The following is an 18,094-nucleotide window of genomic DNA, read 5'->3' as shown; positions in this document are numbered from 1 at the left end:
CCGCTCAATAAATTCCAAAAAATACCTGCCAAATCAATTTTCGTTAAATAAACGATAAAATGTCATTTTCACCCTGCTTCTCTGCTAACTGTGCTCCATGCAAAATATGTCCAGTCGACTGTTCGAGCAGTTAGCCTGTCACCTAGCCAAGAAACTCCAATGTTGTGCTCTGCAGTCTGCCATTCGACGTACAAATATGCAGTTTTACCTTTGTAATCTAGGTATTTATCCGTTTTTGCCCTGCAAACCTGCAATTTTGCTTTTCCACTGGAAATTCTACCTGAGAAAGCCAAATTTTAGTTCAAAACAGTTTGTTTAGTCCATAAAAGACTCCTAAACCTGCTGTTTAGTCCAATTCTCCACAAAAAGCCCAAATTCCAGTTTGAATACATAAGAATCAAACATGGAAGCCCCCGCAGCTCTGAACGTCGCACCCATCAATGCTCCCCATAAATACTTAAATTATCTACCCTTGGCCGATAGAGATTTCCAAATAAAAGACCTATCTGGTGACATGAATCATCTTCAGACCTTCTACCAAATTAGGGATAGTTATCTAAGCAACACTGACATTTTTGGACTGTGGGAATCAAACATTCCCATGTACTTCCTTCCCTCAGTCCATGTTTTCCCAGATATCATTCATCAATGTTGTGCCAGCTATGACCCTGTCCACAGAGCAGTTATGTAACCTTCCCAGACTGTCCTTTTTTCCATAACTGTTGAATCCATCAATGAGATGATACATTTCCATTCCACTCTCGTCTTTCCATGGGATTTTTGCTTGAAAAAGCTTCTCAATAGCCTAACTCAGAGATAACCCGTATTGCTCAGATGTTCATGAAACCAAACTGCCAGCCCCAAATCCCACCTCCCTATTTACATACCTGGTTCACTGAGACTGGAAAACTCATTCTTGACATGATATCCTTGATCTTGGGATTTAAGTCCAGTGAATATGTGGATGATATCACCCTGGTTCTATTATCTATCTTTACTCAACAAAATACATGACCAATTCCTGAATTTGGATAGAGAAGGAGTTTTCAAATACACTTCTTATATATACCATCTGTTGTTATATTATTAGCCAGATAGCTTTCCATTTCCCATCAGGAAATTAGACTCAAAAGGAAATCAGAGGTCTGTGATCTTTTGAAGCTCAGTATTCCATGATTGTGACTCCCCTTATACCTATAGTGAATTCATTGACTTATTTGTACACCCAGCCTCCACTTTGTTGATAGGAGCTCCTCCTCCTAGGATCGCTGGTGATATGAATAAGATTTTGCAGCTTTCCAAATAGTACAGGATAGATGACTGGTACCTCTACCAAAATCACACAGAAATTAGAATGTATGGATGTGAACTTTGCCCTTTCAAATTGCCTAGATATGTGCCCATGAGGTTATTTGCATTGGAATATTTCAGGCAGATCATCTATGCAGACTTAACCCACTTCTGTAATGTAAAGAAGAAGGCTCAGCTAAGAATCAAAAACCAGTTAGACCCTTATGTCATCAATTCTAGGGATGCGTGGGAAGATGCTTAAAAGATCTTAGAAGACCACCTTAGATTGAAGAAGAGTTTTCAGTGGGTGTCATATGACCCATGTAGTTTCATAAGTGACAGAAGGGTAAGAAACAAGCTATCAGTGTATGTACATCATAGGATCCCAGAAATTGAACAGTATGAAAATCAGGAAGAATGGGTAGAAGGGACATTAATAGTGGAAATTAGTGAACAGGAAAAGATGGAAAAAGGTATGAAAGATCTTGAAAAAACCCTTGACCTGGACTCTTTTGGATAGGTATCTTTCAAGCTGCCTCAACAATCAGGAGTTGGAACATCCTCTGTTGGAACTTCTCAGCAGCCTACACAAAAAACCAACACATTAGTCACTGGGACTTCAAAGGGTAAAGAGGTAGATACCATAGAGTATCCTATAATGACAGATCAACCAGCAACGTCAGAAGAACAGAATCAGGGGCAAATTCCTCCAGCCCAAACTAAAGCACCAGAAATTCCAGCACTACAAACTCCTCTAAATGAGGAAAGAAGCAAGAAGAGAGACAGAGAAGAGGCCACACCTATCAGTGGACCTGCTGAACAACCAGGAGCAAAGAGACAAAGATTGAATCCTCTGTCAGAAGAGGAAATTATTGAAGAAATGACAGACAGTCTAAGAGGTGAGAGGGTAGTTAGCCAGCAGACTTCCCCAGTGATAGAAACATCAACTAGCTCCCATAGGCAGGAGCTAGAAAGGCAACACAGTGTAGAGGTGTCATCCACCAGGCCACAAAGCAAACAGGCCTTAGACATTAAGAAAACTTTCACAGAGATAAAAGCCAGGAATGATCCCGTGAGAATTGAGATCTATAATCAATACTTGAAAATGGCCCCCTCAACCCAGCAAAAGTTGATGTCTGCCTATGACATTAAAGAAGGCAAAATGTTAATGAGTTATTTTAGGTCAAAGGTACAACAACCCTAGTCGGCAGCAGATTACATTAGAACAAACTTGGAGGTCCTAGCCAAAGACATTCATCCACTGGACCAAATTGAACTTCACAAATAAACTGGGGAAATGGTTTATTCCACACTAACTGGCAAAGCAATGTTGGCCCACCAGTTACAAAGTTCCTTAGACAACACAAAAACTCAGTTGCATTGGGAGAAAGCCTATTCTCTGGCCAAGGATAACAGAATCAAATCCTTAGAAGAGATCATCATGGAACTGGGACATGACCCCAAAGATACTAAAGGCATAAAGGCACTAATCAAGAAGAAGGAAGAGGACATTGCTGCCCTGAGGAAATAATTGAAGCTACCTCCTTCAAGGCACCCTCAGACTACAGAAATCATAGAGTAGAAATCAGAGGAAGACATGATGGACCTGCTCATGAAACTTAATGAAAGATTAACTGATACAGAGCAGGCACTCGAAAAAGCATTAAAAGAGAAGCAGGGAGAGTCAACCTCCCAGCCACCTGAGGTAATCCCTACAGTCACAACTGCAGTCCCCTCAACAATTGGATCAGCATTGGCTCCTAATGTCCCAATAGCCACAATAGAAGTAATTACAGGTACAGAAACAACAGCAGCAGCACCAGGCAGTAGTACTAATATGAGCACAGAAGAATTGATAAAGGCCATGGAAGAATTGAGACTCTAAGTCTCATAATTGAAACAAGTAAAAGAGAAATTAGAAAAAGTAGAAAAGAGTTATGATAAATCCAAAATAAGTGTGGTAGAGAAAATAAGAGAGGTTAAAGAATTAGAGAATAAAGTGAGAACATTAGAGAAGGATCTCACTATGGATAAGCCTCTCGCAGAAATCAAAGGAATTCTTTGGACCAACATCAATCGATACCTAAGTAATGTTTGGCCATCTATCCAAACTATTTATGAGTAGATTGACTTAGTGAATGTAGCACATGGAGAAATTCAAAAATCAAGAGCTTTATTAGGACAAATGCTTGATCAAGCCAAACGGCTCATACATTTTTTGAATAACAGAAATAGGGAACAACTGGAACAACTCGGCATCCCAGACAGGATAGGCACCATTTTGGAAATCAAAAGAGTTCTAACCAAGAGAACTTTAATGCAGAATTTGGAAAGAAGATGCCAGGATATGCAAGTAGAAATTAATTCTTTCATGGAAAGGTTTACAATTTTGCAGGATAAAGGGCTACCAAGTCTTTTAGGAAATAATGATCGATTAATGAAGCGCATAGATTATGTACACAAATTGAATAAATATGCTTGAGATAAAGTTAGTTCGTCAACAAGTGCTTCAGGAGTAAAAGCACTCCCCACAGGAAAAATTATCTATGATAACTTAGAGAACTTGTTTTATATTGAGCATGAGGTAAAACATCTATTTCAGCTCTAGCCTAATTTTTTCAGATATACAGAAGCCGATGAAACCCTGAGGAAACTTCAGAAGCATAAATTGCCAGAGGAACAATGGTGGCAGGACATGTTGGGGATTTTGTAAATTTCTCTTGGGTAAAACGTAAATTTCGGGTTATTTTTCCGCGATAAGTTAAACAGATATGAATGAGGGTCAAATGGGTCAAAGTATATTGAAACAGGATTGAAGAATATCCGATAAAGACAGAGCAGCCAGCACAGAGTATCGGTGGAAGAAAACTGTAAACTGACTCACAGAGCTTGCATCCAACACATCCGACAAAGGCAGAGTAGCCAGCATGACATCAATTTATCTTTGCCCGGTTTTTGACACTGTTTGTCTCTCTCTTTTGTTAAAAAAAGAAAAAGAAAAAAGGGATTAGTCATCACTACATATTATCTCCATCAGATATTTTGTAAGATATTTTGTATAAATACCCCCCCCCCCAAACGAAGTATTTGGGGTTGGTGGGTATTCATAGATTTTGGTTGTAACACTGAAACTTTTGGAATAAAAGCTGTTGGAACCATTTTTTGTCTGGCCTACTAGATTAGGAATTGATGTAGAAGACTTGTCACATAATTCTTGAATCAAAATCTGGATCAATAAGTCCCCTTTATCTCATGTTTTACAGTTTTTTCATTTGCTATATCATCTGTGTTTCATAATCTGAATGGTAAAGAAAAAGATTAATTCATAATTTGCTTAAACTGCACTCTGTCTTTAGTCTTTATTATTCTCTATGTTTTCTTCATAATTAATATAAGCAGTGAATTCTTAGTTGCTCCTGCTTCTTGATTCTTTCATGTTGTCTATTTGCTAAGGAATTCTTAACTGCTCCTTAACAGTAAACATCCATTTTCCTCTTTCAATATGTTGAAGGATTCTTAACTACCCTTCACCCATTTTAGTTCATTCCATCTAATTCCAGCCTATATTTGTTCCAAGTTTGACTACCTTGCTCTGTGATACCATCCTCCGTTAAGAAACCAAATCCAGAAAGCCATCCTTCTTTGACTTCCATCATGCCCAATGGACTGAACTATTAAGTTAGCCTCACTGTTCTATTGAATTCCATCATCCAAACCTAAAAAAAAACCCGTGAACTTAATAACTAGCCCAACACATTTCAAAACAAAGCTAAATCATAAAGAGAGAGCCCTCTCTGGATACATATTGGCTAGATTCTGTATCTAAAAGATTGGTCTGTGGTTACCTCAGCCGTATTCCCTTTCTTACAACTTTGGGGAACAACTTGAGTGATAACAAATTGAAAACATGAAATTCATGAAGCAACAAATCACCAACTTGATTTAATGAGCATATAAGAAAATGAATGGACAATGACCTAGATTCCCTAGGAACACAAACCATCCAAAAAATTCTAAAAATCAATTAATGCAATCTCAAACCAATCAAACAAATAAATCAAGCTAACAAATCATTCTAGCTAGGGAGAATAAAGGCAAACAAGCCAAGAAACAGAATCTATGAGGACAAGACACACTGGCAATGATATTAAGAGAAACTATGATTTTAACCTATAGGAATTAGCACGATTGGCTAACTAGCAACCAGTGACATAAGGGGTTGTGATGCAACTATTCAAGAGGAAATCATGCTGGTTGGCACTACTATTAGCAAAATAACAACACTTATTGAGAGATTCAAAGAAAAAAAAAATTCCACAAACCAAAACCAAACTTGTCACTCTAAATTCAAGAATCAAAGAAATAGATAATGTAAAGTACAAATTACAAAAGAGAAAGAGTGATATGACAAAAGTCATCTCAAATCATGAAATGATAAAACAAATCAAAGAGAGGGATGGGTCTCTAGTGGAGTCGCCAATTTTTGGAGTAGGAAGATTCTCTCTGTGGACAGAGACAACCTTTCTAGCCCAGGGGAGAGGGTCAAGCCACACACAAGACAATCTAACATAAGTTCCCTTGGATTGAGAATGGATAATATCCTACCTGTTGTATCACCTATCCTTGTTTGATGAATTCCTTGTGTCTTTGCTCCAACGATCAGCTCCTTAATGTCAATCAAGCACCTGAAACAAATAGATAAGAAACCAAAGCACACATGATAGCATACAAGAGATTCAACCTACTTAAGAGGCTAAGGATTCTTAAGCTACCAAATTCCATATGCGATTGATATAGGAAACAAAATATTAGTTATATTATTATGACAAAAAAGAAAGTACAACATTCGCCTTAGCATTGCAGATTTCCTTCAACCTGTATAGGTTCCAATGCCACTGTTAATGTTGGGTTGTGTTATATTCTTTCCACAACTAGCCCACGTAGTTAACCGGGGGTTAGAGGGGGCGAGGTCACAGGGGGTTTGAGGGGCACCGTAACCCCACTTTATGGGGTCTGGGATAGTGCCCCAAAAATTTTTGGTTTTGGAACCTATGTTAGGTTGGGCGGACCCACCTATGGTTTTGTGCATGATTTTTGCACATGTTTTTTGGATGCAATGGTTTTCGGTCCATGGTATTGGATGCGATGGTTTTCAATACATGGTATTGGATGCTTCGGCATGTATAAATATGTATTGTAACATTGAAAGGAACATAATGAAAAATCACGCTGGTAGTCCTGGTTTTGGGATCCAGAGGAAAATCTCTGTGTATATGTGTTTTATGTGTTATGATCTCGCATTGTTTATTTTCTGTGTTTCAGAATTCATATGCAGGTAAGTTTTGTACGAGGTTAAAACCTACATTTGGTATCAGAGTTGTTTTGGCTTCAAGGGGACGCCTTTGTTACTGAGGGGTTTCGCTCGGGCCTATGGTAGACCCTGTTCAGTGGAATATCTATGAGATCGATTCTGGTGGTGGAAGAAGATGGTGAGAAGTGGAAAGATAGAGATCGAGAAATTTAATGGTCAGATTTTTGAGTTGTGGGAACTCAAGATGGAGGATCTGTTAGTGGATAAAGATCAGTGGATCACAATAGATCCGAGTACTAAACCAACGAGAGTGTCTGATGAAGAATGATCGGAAGGCAAAGAGCACAATACGATTGTGTGTCTCAGATTCAGTATTGCTGAATGTATCAGGGGAAGCTACAACAAAGGATTTGTGGGACAAGCCAGGGACTTTGTACCAATCTAAGTCTCTGGTGAATAAAGTGTTCCTGCGGAAAAAGCTGTATAACCTAAGGATGAAAAATGGAGACTCGGTGACAAAGCATCTAAATGCATTTAATACTATGGTAAGTCAGTTAGCATCTGTTGATATTAAAATTTCAGATGAAGATAACTGCATCTATTTGTTGTGTTCTCTACCAAGTTCGTGGGATAGTCTGGTTATTGCAATAGGTAGCAATGTAATTGCCTTGCATTTTTGATGAAATAGTCTCATCCTTGCCGACGGAGGAGATGAGACGGAAAAATATGGAGAGCCAAAATGATGATGCCTTTTCTATACGAGGGCAGATCCTGAACAGAAAAAAAATAGGTCATCGAGTGGGAGATCTAAATCTAAAGGGAGATTTAAATCTCCAGGAAAACCTTTAAAGGCGGTGTGCTAGAAATGTGGAAAGGAAGGGCACTACAAAAGGGACTGTAAATCTAAAGCTCCTAACAAAGGAAAGGGATCTGATGAGGCTCCTTCTGTAGAGGTGAAAACCACCTCAGATGAAGGTGGGGATGTGTACTTGGCTTCTTTAAGTACACATGTAGATCATGAGGCATGATTGAATCAGGTGCATCCTTTCACTTCACTCTCCATAGCGAGTGGTTCTACGAGTATGAGAAATATGATGGTGGTGATGTCTTCTTGGGGGATGATAGGAAGGCTAAAATCATTGGTCGTGGAAAGGTAAAGTTGAAGTTGCAAGGTGGAAGAGTTAGAACACTTCCAGGTGTTCTAAATATTCCTGCATTGGCCAAAAATCTAATTTCTGTAAGCACACTGAATGATGCAGGTGTAAAAACAGTGTTCGAGAAGGATACCTGCAAGATGGTTTGGGGAGCACTGGTATTGATGTAGGGAGTTCAGATTGGAACTCTGTACAAGCTACAAGGTAGCACGGTTGTTTATGGGTGAAACAGCTCTGTGGTTCTTGAAAGTGGAGCAGAAAATCTAGTGGTCTCTGGAGAGAAGACCATCGTGTGGCATCAAAGGCTTGGACATATTAGAGAGAAAGGCCTTCGAATACTTCATGGTAAAGGTATGGTAGAAGGTATGAGTAATATCTCTTTGGATTTTGATTTCTGTGAAAACTGTGTATATGGGAAGCAGAATCGGGTGAGTTTCCCCTCTGGTGGTAAGAGGGTGAAACAGATATTAGAGCATGTGCACAGTGATGTGTTTGGACCTGTGAAGGTTCCATCATTGGGTAAGTCTGTGTAATATGTATCATTTATAGATGACTTCTCAAGGAATACATGGATATATTTCTTTAAGAAGAAATATGAAGTCTTTGACAGGTTTAAAGAATTTAAGGCTGTCGTGGAAAATCAAACAGAGAAGAAGATAAAGGTGCTGAGGACAAATAATGGTGGAGAGTTTTGCAGCAAGGAATTTGAAGAATTTTGTAAGAAGTATGGTATAGCATGGCAGAAGACTACTCCATATACACCTCAGCAAAATGGAGTTGCAGAAAGAATGAACAAGACGTTGATGGAAAGGGCAAGAAGCGTGCTCAGTGGTGCCAGGTTAGGACATGAATTCTGGGCAGAGGCAGTGGATACTACGTGTTACCTGGTCAACAGGTCACCTTCATCAACGTTGGAGGATAAGACTACACATGAGGTATGGACTTGTAAGAAACCCTCTCTTTCACATCTAAGGGTATTTGGATGTGATGCATATGTACATGTTCCAAAGGAGAAATGAACCAAGTTGGATAGTAAATCTAAAAAGTTCATATTCATTAGGTATAGGGATGGTTTGAAGGGTTATAAACTTTGGAAACTAGTAACAAGGAAGGTTGTGTATAGTTGAGATGTGGTGTTCAGAGGGGTGAAAGATGTTATTAAACATGAAGTCCAACCAAAGAAACTTGAGAAGATAGAGTTTGAGCTAAAGGAGGAAGAATCAGACTCTACAACAGAGGAGGAATCAGAAGATGAAGAGCCAAAAACTCCAGCTGTGAGAAGATCAGTTCGAGAAAGAAGGAAACCAGAGAGGTATAGTCCATTTGCTTTCTGTTCAAATTTTTCTTTGTCTGTTACTAATGATTATCCCAGAACTATAAAGGAAGTAGTGGATTCAGAGGATGGAAAACTCTGGAAAGAGGCCATGGTTGATGAAATGGCATCTTTGCACAAAAATGAGGCTTGGGATCTGGTGGAGTTGCCGACTGGGAGGAAACCCATTGGTAGCAAATGGTTGTTCAACAAGAAGACAAATGCAGAAGGAAAAGTGGAGAAATACAAAGCTCGGTTGGTAGCAAAAGGTTATTCCCAGGTGCCGGGAATTGATTTTGGTGATATTTTTTCTTCTGTTTCCAAGGTAACTTCTATTAGATTACTTTTATCTGTTGCTGCTGCTTTTGATTTTGAGGTAGAACAGATGGATGTGAAGACAATATTTCTTCATGGAGATTTGGAAGAGGAGATATACATGAAGCAACCTGAAGGCTTTGCGATGAAGCATAAGAAAGAACTAGTATGTAAGTTAAAGAAGTCTATGTATGGGTTAAAATAGTCACCAAGGACGTGGTATCATAAATTTGATACATTTATATTGGGACTTGGCTTCACCAGAAGTAAAGTAGATCACTGTGTGTATTTTAAATTAATTGGTGACCGTGTTATTTATCTGGTCTTGTATGTGGATGATATGTTGTTGGTTGGAAATGACAAAGAAATTATCCAGGATTGGAAGACCCAATTGTCCTCCAAATTCGACATGAAAGATCTTGGTGCTACAAACTATATTTTGGGCATGGAAATTAAAAGAGATCAAGAAAAGAGGAAGCTCTAGTTAAACCAGAGGAAGTATGTTGAGACAATACTGCAGAGGTTTAATATGCAAGATAGTAAACCGGTGAAGGTTCCTATTCCTGTAGGTGTGAGGTTATCTACTGAACAGTGTCCCAAGACATAAGAAGAGGAAGAGGACATGTCCTGTGTTCCATATGCAAGTGCAGTTGGTAGCTTGATGTATGCAATGGTTTGTACTAGACCAGACATTGCACATGCAGTGGGAGTATTGAGCAGGTTTATGTCAAAACCAGGGAAGGAGCATTGGGCAGCAGTGAAGCGGATTTTCAGGTATTTGCGTGGCACTAGTGATTATGGTTTTTGCTACCAAGGAAGACCAGGATTGGACAGAGTATTGGATATTCGTGGCTTTGTTGATGTAGACTGGGCTGGAGATCTGGATCAGAAAAGATCTACAAGTGGGTATGTGTTTAACCTATTTGGAGGTGTAGTTAGTTGGATGAGTAAGAAACAATCTGTAGTGGCACTATCAACTATAGAGGCAAAATACATGGTAGCCACTCATGCAAGCAAGGAAGCAGTTTGGTTGTTGAGATTGTGTTCAAGTATGGAGTTAGTAAAGGAAGCTATAAGGATAGACTGTGATAGCCAAAGTGCAATTTTCTTGGCAAAGAACCCTGAATATCATTTAAAGACAAACCACATTGATGTTCAATATCACTTTGTGAGGGATATGATAGAAGACAAAAAGGTGTTGCTGGTAAAGGTGGACAGTTTGAAGAATATTGCAAATGCATTGACAAAATATGTGAGCTCTAAGAAGTTCTCTTGGTGTAGAGAAACAATGGGCATTGCAGGGTTGGATAAATGACTAAGCTCTCTTTTGGCCCCCTGTGGAAAGAAAACAACAAGTGGGAGAATGTTGTGTTGTGTTATATTCTTTCCATGACTAGCCCATGTAGTTAACATAGGGTTAGAGGGGGCGAGGTCAAAGGGGGTTTGAGGGGCACCGTAACCCCACTTTATGGGGTCCGGGGCAGTGCCCCGGAAAATTTTGGTTTTGGAACCTATGTTAGGTTGAGAGGACCCACCTATGGTTTTGTGCATGATTTTCACACATGTTTTTTGGACGTGATGGTTTTCGGTCCATGGTATTGGATGCGATGGTTTTTAGTCCATGGTATTGGATGCTTCGGAATGTATAAATATGTATTGTAACATTGAAAGGAACATAATGAAAAATCAAGCCGGTAGTCCCGGTTTTGGGATTCAGGGGAAAATCTCTGTGTATATGTGTTTTATGTGTTATGATCTTGTATTGTTTATTTTCTGTGTTTCAAAATTCGTATGCAGGTAATTTCTATATGGGGTTAAAACCTACAGTTAACATCTCATGATTCACCTCAAACAATAGAAGTTCAAGGCTTATCCTCTTTGCTCCAAACCAAACAAACTACCAAATTATTCTTCCTTTACAAGTGCAAACTAGAAGGTTAAGGCTATCAAGAGTTGTTTAGGCTATCAAGATTTTACAAATTATTCAAGCCCTTCCATTAGCTAGCTGAGGTTGGAATAGGAGAAGTTTACATAGCTTGAGAGAGAGGAAATGGATCCTCTTATGATGGGAGAGGTCTCATCCCTTTTGGTTTGTTCCATTTTAATAGGGGAAAGGAGCCCAAACAATCTCTCTTGGCTCTATCTCGACTAACCATTTACCAGACTTATATTCATGAAGCTTCTAGACCTGGAAGCTTCGACTCCATTTTTTAAAAACTTTCCAAAAGAGGGCCGATGTTGGCTTGAGGGGGCCTAACCTAGGTTCAACATTAGTTAGCAAAAAAAATCATACACTACTGGCCCTTTCAACGTCAGCCCGCAGAGCACGGACTGATGTCTCAATCGAAGTAGTATGGGGGGGAATGCTGGAACCAAGTTTCCGCACCTAGATATGGTTGTGATGTTAGTTTATTCTGGCTATACCTGCCTTCGTGTAGGTTGCTTAGCCCTCTATTCCACCTTTCAATACCTTTGTGAAAGGGTATAATTGGCTTTAGCGTAGCCCTAACCTGCTACTCAGGGACTTTCGCGTTGCTAGGGAAACGAACTGCAATATCTCCCAAACTAGGCTAAGTGTCTTACTTATCTTATTAACCAATCTTAGTTAGCTTTGCGTAAACAAATTTTCTTACTTTGCATTCATTTAACTAACACATTTACATACATTTGCGCATCATATAAGATTTATAAGTGAAATTCATACCCAACATAACAAGATGCATGAACCGGAAATAAAGACGTAAAAATTGTAGAATACTTCTCTTTATTGATAATTATGGACGATCATAGACTCATCCCGCCTTGTGCACTCATCTGCAGACTTCTACCCTAGGCCTCTGTGCACTTAGCTGCAGAGCCTCTACCTACGCTACGACCCAAACTTAGACTTCTACCTCCGAGCTATCTCTCATACATCATATCTTCATGTGTCTATCTTCCATTCTTGCTATCAAACTACTTAGAGATTAGCTCTATTTATAAAATCCCATGGTCCACGGACCATGGGTAGATCTTTTACAACCCACATTACATTTCCAAAATAAGGGCAGACAACCTATGACTCTTTAACACCTACACACTCCGAAACCACAAAATGTGGAGTCTTTACACTTGGATTGCAAAATTTGATCAAAATATGGGCTTTTAGACCCAAAACTACCCTTGGGGGATCTCGCGCCCAACAGGGCCCCAACACAAACATCTTGACTCGCCCTCGAGTCACTCTGTAGGCATGGAGATCTTAGCGCGACAACCTCCTAGCTCCATTTGGATGACCGCAACCTCGACAACACACTGAGAGGATGCCTGCTAGAATTCTTCCACTCTATGCTCGGTGACTACCACTGAACTGCCACCTTGAATCTTTTGTTGAGTTTCCTACAGTTCGTGAGCTTTACTCCAATGGAAGTTGTGATTTTATATGCCTCATCTATCCATGGCAGTAGGCGTTCGTTTAGGACCGCTTCTTTGAGCTGAGCGACATCCACCTGTTCCTTAAGCACCTTTGCCTCCTTCATCTGTGTGAGCTTTTGTGTAAGGGAGATCGTCTGCGCGGTTCCTTTGACCGTGTCATATCTTTATTGTAGCGGTGGCACGTTGTTCCTTGACTTCCAGTGAAGTTGAAGGCTAAGCCCTCAATTGTAATTCTATGATTTGTAGGTTCAACTCCAGCTAAATCCTAGCCATCTTTGTCTGAGTGTAGTGCACCCCTATGGCCAACTTACGGATGCAAGCCTCAACCGGTTCTTTTACCTGAATGTCCAACTCCAGGACCATTTGGCAGGCTTCCTCCACTACCTATATGATTTGCTTATTTTGTTCCATTGCCTCGTTGTGCTGTAGGCCCAAATGCTCGATATTGATGTGCTTCTCGCTCATCACCGCCAGAGCATGACTCTCTTGGGTCCTAAGTTCCACGATGACTCCATCTTACAAGAGGTGGAGCATCTCTCGACGGAGCGTGGCCATATTTAATACCACCCCTTTCAGTTTCCAGACCGTGGGCCTGTTGTCCTCATTTTTTGTAGTAAGTGCCCCATCTGGTAGCAGTATCGCGTTGGTCACCCTTGTGTGTAACATCTCCACAGCAGCTGAAGTGTCGATCGCGAGGCTGGTTGACATTGTGCTAGTCTATCGAGTGTGAGTTTGCAACTCCTGCAGCTCTGTCCAGAGAGTCGCTAATACTAATTGCTACTACTCTTCGAACTATTGGAGGGCCTTTGCAATGACCTCCCTCACTGTTTCTCTAATATTTTTCCATGCCCCTCAGTGAGGGTGATTGGGTCTAAGGATGTCTTTGAAGCTTTGGTTTTCTTCCATGACACTGCCTTCTCTTGTGGTTGCTAATGCTTGAGTTGGGTGGACGTCTTCTATAAGTCTGCACCACCTTGTTCTATCAGCTCCTCTATTTCTACCTTAGCCCCAGGCGAAGGTGAATTCTATCCTTCGCGCTCTTCTCCTCCTGTCTCCTACTGTTCTTCCAATTTTGCGGCATTGCATGCTGTCTAGGTCTTAGCCTCCTCTTCCTCTTTTTTGCACTTCTCAGCTAGCTGCGCCATTCTGAGCTTTGTTTCTTCCTTCTTACACTGTGCGGTGGACTTACCCATTTCCACCACGGAGCCTGTTGCAGCATGCCACTCTAGTGGCCAAGACTCGAGGACTGCAAAGATAACATCATCTGTTTCCATATAAGGTAAGCTATGACATGTCTTCGTGGGGCCCTTCCACACCTTGATAAAGACATGGTGGAAATCCTCTTTGAACTTTGCAAAGCTCTGCAAACTAGCAATCTGTATACTCATCTCCATGATCCAAAAGATCTTGCTTTCTTTTATGCATTGTGTGTCCTTGGTCACCCATAGTGAAGCATACTTCACTGCCTCTAGAAGGTCCGGTGCGGTTGAAGGGAATTGGTTGTCTTCTGGAAGCTCCTACACCATCAGTACAATCGATAGCAAGAGCCACGCGTAGTGGAATGTCTTGCCCCACTCCTATGCCTCACGACAGTTCACAAGGAACTTACCACATAGATAGTTTTCCTAGTTGAACAAGACTCCTTCAATGCATTGGGTTGCTAGTGCAATCACAGGCGCAGGCACCTCATCCACACAGTACTTCCATATCACCTTCACTACTAATATTTGTGTTGCTACCTTTACTGCAGGGTTGTTAATGCTGGAGATGGCATATCCCTGCTTCTTCTTCTCCAACTTGAATTTCTTTTTCATAGCTTCTGCGAGGGCCAACTCAACACCTTTTCCTTCTGATATATTGGTTAGATCCTCCCTTGAGTAAGGCAGCCATTTGATCCGATGGATCAAGTGGTCTGTGATGGGAATGGGCTCCTAGAGCCACAAACACCCATCATGCACCAAGAAAAGCAGCTGCCTGATGACGAAGACAGTCACTGGGGCACAGTGCTAATGCGGTACCCAGAGCAGGTTGAGCAGCTCAAATTTCTCTACACCGTTGATCCATGTATGCGGCTCTAATTTAATCATTCCAGCGGTCATGTTAATCAGTCGGCGCATTAGTTTCTTAGTCGCTGAATGCAAGAATTTCTCGTGATTTGCGAGGTCCTAATCTTCGAACTTTAGTACAGGAACCCATCCTAAGCACAGCCCTCAAAAACAATGTCATTGGGGAGCAACATAATTTGCAGGGAGCTCTTTCTCTCGTCCATGTCCTTTGGCACCTTGGCTTTGCCCTTGCACGGAGGAACATATTATGGAAACCTGGTAATAGGGTTCGCACCTTGGGTTTCAACTTCCATTTCCAAATCCTCCTCATCCGCCAGGATTTCTTCAAATTCTTCCTCGTCTGCCTCTAGATTAATGGCCTTCCCCTTTTCCTGCAAAGTGAGCTTGGTCCTCTATGGGTTTCTTGGTAAGATGCACATTGGTAGCACAGTCTACTTATCCTTCTATGGTCTCAGTGTCCTGGGTGATTCAGGGACTTCGACTACCACTTCGACACTCTCCGGGGAAGCTTCTACTACCTCAATTTCCTACGCGGCTTCCTCGGTTGTCACCTCTTTTGTGTCCATGTCTTCTTCGGGTGTTGACATCATTCTATTCAAGAGGTCCTGTGTCTCCTTCGGCAATCTCTCAAACGCTGAACTTGCTCTCAAAGCCTCAAAATTCACACGGTCCATACACACCTGATAGCGTGACAACTAAATTTTCAAAATGCCAAATGTTTTTTGTTGGACAACCACTTGTAATTTATAGGGCCTTTTGAATTGAAATCTGACTGTTCCCCTGTTATGAAACCAGCTCAAGAAAAGATAGAAAATATAGATCAACGCCTTAGAATTCAGCCTCTTCGAGGGGGCAACCTCCTTTACATTACATAAATGAACAATTCTTGGATGATTCAAATGAAAAAACCTCCTTTCTATATATAGGAGTCTAAGGAGTCACAATATAATCCAACCGACCTAACAATAATAATATAAAGCCACAAAAATAACAATAGAGGGATTCTATGGGGCACAATAATAAATATATGGGGGCAATAGGGGCACAACAATATTAATAAGGGGTATAACTACAATAGTAATGGGGTAATCACTGGTATTATAGGGACCCAACATGCCCCTCTCCTTCAAAAAAGTGTTGTCCTCAACGCTTGAGTAGTTCTGGATACTTCTGCATAAAATTATCATCCTCCCATGTGGAATCTTCAATGGATAAGTTCTTCCACTTGATAAGATACTCTGAAATTGATCAATTTCGTAGCAGTCAAGTTCTTGTTTCTGTGATTGCTTCCGGTTCCAATATAATTTTTCCTTCCTCGTCAAGTTCTGGCAATATTGTTTGAACTGGGAGCTTGTTGCCTATAACCTTTTTCAAACATGAAACATGGAAAACTGGGTGCAATCGAGAAGCTGCAGGAAGCTCCAATTTGTATGCGATAGTACCAATCTTTTGCAACACCTTGTACGGACCATAATACTTTGGTGATAATTTATTATCCTTCTTAGCTTGCTTGAGGGACATTTGCTTATATGGTTGTAGTAGTAGGAATACCCAATCACCTAGATCAAAACTTCTTTCATTGCGATGTTGATCTGCCTGTTGTTTCATTCTATTCTGTGCCAACACGAGGTTATCCTTTAAGAGTTGGAGGACTTGTTATTGATGTTCGATGTGTTGTTCCACTACCTGAACTTTAGAATTTTCTCTTAAATATGATGTGATGGATGGTGGTTGATACCCATAAAGTGCCATAAATGGGGTCATTTTTGTTGCTGTATGGAAGGAAGTGTTATACCACCATTTAGCCAGAGGCAACCATTTGACCCATTATGTCTATCTATCAGATACAAAGCAACGAAGATATCCTTCCAAACATTTGTTTACTATCTCAGTTTGCCCATCAGATTGAGGATGATAAGATGAGCTATGAGCTAACTGAGTACCAAGACAAGAAAATAATTCTGTCCAAAAATTTCCCGTGAAAATGGGATCTCTGTCACTTACAATAATCTTTGGGTTTCCATGTAGCTTTTGAATTGTTTCCATAAATGCAGTAGAAACTGTACTGGATTTAAATGGATGTGATAATGCACAAAAGTGTGCATACTTGGTAACTCTGTCAACTACCACCATGATGACACTCTTTCCCTCAGACTTGGGTAAACCTGTGATAAAATCCATTGAAACCTCCTCCCAACGTTGGCTTGGAATGGATAAAGGTTGTAATAGACCCGATGTCTTAATTGTTTCAACTTTATTTTGTTGGCAAACCAAACATTCCGCGACAAACTTTTGAATATCTGATTTAAGGCCATCCCAAAAAAATTCCTTCTTAACCGTGTGGTAAGTTTTTAAAAATCCTGAGTGCCCTCCTAAGGGAGAAGTGTGCAATTCCATAAGAATCTTTTGTTTTAGCTGGGAATTCTTACAGAGGTATAAGTGATCTTTGTACCATAATGAATCATTTTGCCAGTTAAATGTATCAGGCGTATTGGAATCTTGTTGTAACTTTCAAATAAGTGCCCACACTTCTTCATCATTCTTCCATTCCTCCCTTGCTTAATTTATCCAATCTGGTTGGATAATAGAAATGGCACACAACAATGCTTCCACATCCTCATCCTTTCTTGAGAGTGCATCTGCCACCACATTTTGCTTCCCTTTTTTGTAGATGATTTCAAAGTCATAACCCAACATCTTTGTGACCCACTTTTGTTGCTCTTCAGAGGATAATATTTGTTCTAAAAAGTATTTAAGGCTATCATGATCCGTTTTTACCTTGAAGTGTCTTCCCATTAGGTAGGGTCTCCATTTCTTAAGTGCATGGAGTATTGCCAACATTTCATTCTCATAAATAGCTTTGCTTAAAAACTTTCCCTTGATTGGACGACTTTCAAAAGCAATGGGTCTTTCATCTTGCATTAGAACAACACCAATTCCATTTCCTGAAGCATCACATTCCACAATAAAGGTTTTTGTGAAGTCTGGTGTAGCTAAGACCGGTGCTTGGCACATTGCCTCTTTAAGATGTTCAAAGGCCTTTGTTGCTTCCGGAGTCCATGAAAATGCATCTTTCTTCAATAATTTTGTTAGAGGTGCTACTATTCTCCCATAATTCTTAACAAACTTGCGATAATACCCTGTCAACTCGAGAAATCCTCGCAGATGCTTTATGGATGTGGGGATTTTCCATTCCATAATGGCTTTAATTTTGCTAGGGTCTACCTTAACT

This window comes from Pinus tabuliformis, chromosome 3_2, assembly GCF_031772625.1.
Source record: "Pinus tabuliformis cultivar Carrire ecotype Pingquan chromosome 3_2, CPIR1, whole genome shotgun sequence".
Classification (NCBI taxonomy): Eukaryota; Viridiplantae; Streptophyta; class Pinopsida; order Pinales; family Pinaceae; genus Pinus; species Pinus tabuliformis.
The sequence above is the reverse complement of the archived record's forward strand: the minus strand, read 5'-3'. Positions refer to the sequence as shown.